The sequence below is a fragment of the Silene latifolia genome, chromosome Y (assembly GCF_048544455.1).
Source record: "Silene latifolia isolate original U9 population chromosome Y, ASM4854445v1, whole genome shotgun sequence".
NCBI lineage: Eukaryota > Viridiplantae > Streptophyta > Magnoliopsida > Caryophyllales > Caryophyllaceae > Silene > Silene latifolia.
Window position 1 is genome coordinate 433,197,253 of NC_133538.1, and position 4,626 is coordinate 433,201,878.

The following is a 4,626-nucleotide window of genomic DNA, read 5'->3' on the forward strand; positions in this document are numbered from 1 at the left end:
TTCATTTTAACGACTTCTAATTATTTAAATGACCAAATTACCCTTACTAATTAGACATTTTCACTCACTCCCTCTCCCAATTCACAATTACACACACTCATATTAGGAATTCCTTCAATTTATCCCATTTTTTTTCATTTTTATCAACCCATAAACACTTGCAGCCACCCTAATCAACACCACCTCGTATCGACACCGAAACCGAGTTGCACAACTCCACCACCCTCTTTTGCCCAGAAACAGCCCACTCTAGCTACCATGTCTCGATGCTACTCAGTCAAGAATCGCAGTGTTGCCCCGGAGTCGATACACCACCATCCCATCTCCGAGCTCAAACTTGGATCAATTCAAACTCCAATAAAAAGAAATCAAAGTAAGAAGAGTAATCGGGTTTAGGACGGTTCCGCTCGGATCGAAGAATGAACATCCCAATTACCACATGCTAATTCCAGTCATAAGTCAATAGATTGAAGAAAGATAGAGAAAGCAAAGCATCGTGCTCATAAATGGCAGAGGAGGCCGAGCACCGTGCGAAGTGACCGTGCGGGATTTAGCTGAGTCGTGCGCACATGAGTCAGAGAGGAAGGCACTGTGATTTCCTGACCGTTATAAAGATGAAGAAAATGGGATAAATGGAAGGAATCCCTAAATTGATTTCTAGATTGAATCACATGAGTGTATGTAATTGTGAATTGGGTGAGGGAGTGAGTGAAAATTTCTAATTAGTAAGGGTAATTTGGTCATTTAAAATAATTGAAAGCCGTTAAAATGAAATCGAGTCGATAATTAAGTAAAATCGTCACAAGAATGTAGAATAAGTGAAAATGGTGTGGATATATATGAAAAGTTGCTGGTTATTTGTAAAGTTGAATATATTAGGTGGTAATTTGTAAAAAGTAGAACATATTAGGTGATAATTCATAATTTTTCCTTTTCCTAACTACTGTTTTCTTTTTCTTTTTTCCCCAAAATAATGAGAAACTGAACTCTTTTTTCTATGGACCCGTCCTATGCTATAGGACGATATAAGACATAAAATAGATCAAGTTTCATCCGACTTTGATAAATGAGACAAACTCACTAGTCCTAAATATTACCGAATACACTTTTAATCCATTTAACTCTTTTAGGTGTTTGGTTGGAGGAGTTGGAATGGATTTAATCTATTCTAGTGTTTGTTTGAGCTATTTTGGAATGGAGTTAGAATCCGGATGGATTCTAAATCCATTCCAACTCCCTCTAATCTCATACCCAACCTTTCACCCAAGATTCTAACTCCATTCCATAATGTTTAACATTTTATTCCATTCCAAGGTTCAACCAAACAATATAAACCAAGTATGGGATTTAGAATCCATATCACAATGGTATAAGATTTCAATCCATTCCATTCCTTCCCTTCGAACCAAACGCCCCCTTAAAATTTTAAACACAGTCCTACCCGTCTTAAACAAGAATCGATGCTAACAATGGCAAACGGCCCAGTCAATGAGAAACGCACGGACTGGGCTTAGACAATCACCTATACAAGTCCAACAAACAGAAAAAAGTAGTGTAAATTCCATAGCCGATAAACACACAGAGTCACAAGAGACTGGAAATCAGATCAGATTCAACAAAAAAGAGAGAAAAAGAAGAGAGAAAAGATAGACAAAAATGTGGTGGAGAAAATTCGATCCATGGCCAATATTCTTCAAGAGGGAGTGGAACCGTAACTGGCCTTTCCTCGTTGGTTTCGCCATCACTGGCACCATCATCACCAAGATGTCTCTTGGTTTAATTGGTATTATTCATTTTTTCATTGTTTTTTTTTATCTTGATTGATTTCAATTAATCGTATGATTATGGATGTAATTATAAATTAATAATGCATTTGTGTATGTTGATTAACAGAGGAGGATGAGAAGAATTCTCCTTTTGCTCAGAGGCACAAAAAGTATGTTTTCAAGTCAAACCCTATATATATATATATATATATATATATATATATATATATATATATATATATATATATATATCGGTTTTTCTAACCCTGTGGGCATAGGATAAGAAATCAAAAAAAGGAAAGAATTGTTGTTGTTTGATGGTTCGTGATGAATGAATTAAGTATCTGGATTGTTGTTTACCTGGATTGATTCGTTTTCCGTCTGATTGGAGTTCGATTTTAGGTTCTATTTAACTGTATATTGATTCTCATTCTTTGTATTTGCAACATTTTCGACATATATTTTGGAAAGTGGTGCTAATCCGAAGAACGAAACCAAGGCGGCTTGGTTGGAGTAGATCCTTATGGGCGATGTCATATGTTTGTTTGATTTGACTTAACAAACACGTAATACATAGCTTTTCTAAAATTGGGATCGCATAATTTATCTTATTAAGCAGTAAACAAGCGAGTTTACCAGGTTAGGATTTAATTTGCTTGCAAGTATAGGGACTAAAAATGTGGAACATCTGTAGCTCCTGTCAACCATATTCTTTTGCAACGCTGGAGAAATGTAGTATAAAGAACAGAGAATTACGCGGGAACTAGATTCAAGATGACGGGAAAATTAACCCAGCTGTTAGATGTTTCTCTGAGCATCCATGCAGCCTGCCCATTTTCTTCTTGTTTGTCTGTTTATTTGAAAGTTTTAATCGATTGGGTGAAAGCTTGCACTTCATTTGATTGTCCCACTCCTTTGCATTTTCATTTCTCTCTTGAGTATTTGTTGATTGCATGCATCATCATGATGCTTGATGTTGGCTGATACTGAGTATCTGTTTAAGCCGTGTCATTGAGTTTGACGCATTCAGGGGCGTTGTAAGTTTTCAATAAAAAGTTCTTAATACTGTTCTTAAACTTGGAAGATACCTCATCGCCCATATTACATCTCACAAAATCCTTTATGATTCCAGAAGTACAACGGGAGTTGGAATATATATGAAAACTATCAGAGATACTAAACTCATATTGGTTTGTTGCACCACATCAGTTTTGCTACTGATCTAGGAATATTTTCTAGCATTGCCCGTTTTTTTTTTTCTGCTTGGCTCCACTAATGTAAGTTCAATATCCAGTTGCATAGTAAGCTCTTACTGTCCCACTCCCAATTCTTGACCTTGCATCTTACATGCCTTCAGGACCTTAAGGCATATATTTGAAATCATGCTCTCTTCTTTTCTTTCTTATTTTAGTTCTACTGGGATTATTTATAAACATTGTTTTGATTGTTTTTTTTTTCAGGCATTAAAGGAGGTACTGGTGTGTTTTGTAGTTCGCCGGAAGTCCTTACTTTTGGCTGATGAATAACAAAATTGATGAAGCTTAAGACTATCTTCAGAAACTAAGATGAGCGTTTGTTTTGTTTTTTATTGCTCTTCAAACTCTTGATTTGTCAAATAGGCTGCTCTTATTCAAAGAGGTACATGAAAGATACTTTGGAGTGTCATTGTATGTGTACTTTTGTTGATTTACACTTTCAATTGAGTGACTTCTTACTTGTGCACGTCTGTGGTGTATGACTACAAATGCTATCTTTGAGGTCATATTTCATGCTGTCTTTTTGCCTGGGGTTGGATCTGCGGATAGTGGTCCAGACATAAGCCTAGATGGTTTGCTATTATTTTTGTTAGTGCGTGGGCTTTGCTTATTGAAACTAGAGTACTGAACCATAGATTCTAAAGGGACTAAAGAGGTATATAGTTGTAGTATTCTTGATTTCTCTCCATCTCATTTATATTGTTTTCATTTGAGTATCTGACTAAGACCTTGTTTGGGTAAGGTGATTGGAGGAAGTGGGATAATAAAGGATACAATTTCCTTTGTTTGGTTAGCATAGAACACTGGAGGGAAATAGCCGGGAAGATGGTCCTCTAAATCAAATCAAAATCTTTCCAAAGTTGGAAAAATTTGAAGGGCTAACTCCCTGACGGCTGGCTGACACCACCCCCTCCCTCCTAACTTTGTATCCACACAAAGTGCAAATGTTATATGCAAGAAGTGATTAAATAACTTCTGCACTTTTTACCTAAAAGGAAATGAGGACAATAGAAAGGAGATGTACCAGTATCCTTTTTTACCTAAAAGGAAATGAGGACAATAGAAAGGAGATGTAATACCAGTATCCTTTTACTTTAGGCAACATGTTATATTTGGCGAGGGGACTATTATTTGGAGACAATGCAAACAGAAGTAATACTTTTTAAGGAGGCTTTGTTTTCTTGCCGTCCCACTTGCATGAGAGCATTTAAAGAACTCAGTTTCAGTATGGGGCGAGATTGCTTATACATCACAATTCCTTTTCAGTGTTGCATTAGGTGGGAGATGATTGGTTGGAGCACTTGACTAAGTATTCACCTAGGCTGGTTATCACTTATCACCCCAAGGAAAAAGGGGCATACTGGAGTCCTACTTGCGCCCTATCTTCACTTGCTGCCTTTACTGTGTAAATTTTTTGAGCTTGGGTGCATATGTTTTCAATCACATAATTCCCCATGTGTAATATCCTCTTCAATAAGACTGTGCACCATGCATGCATGCGTAGTGAATGTGCCTGGCAATGTGTAGTAAATATGTTCTAGGTAGGGAGAGTGATGTTTTGTTGGTAACAGTTACTGGATACCGGAGCTGGATGCTCCAAATGC

At 36.9% G+C, this 4,626-nt stretch overlaps 1 long non-coding RNA gene across 1 annotated transcript; it reads left to right on the forward strand.

Annotated features, from left to right (window-relative positions):
• Nucleotides 1-1,588: 1,588 nt before the first annotated feature.
• Nucleotides 1,589-3,488, forward strand: LOC141633251 (uncharacterized). Its single transcript, XR_012538044.1, has 3 exons — nt 1,589-1,783; nt 1,894-1,936; nt 3,227-3,488. It is a non-coding gene; the product is annotated as an uncharacterized LOC141633251 (long non-coding RNA).
• Nucleotides 3,489-4,626: the final 1,138 nt, after the last annotated feature.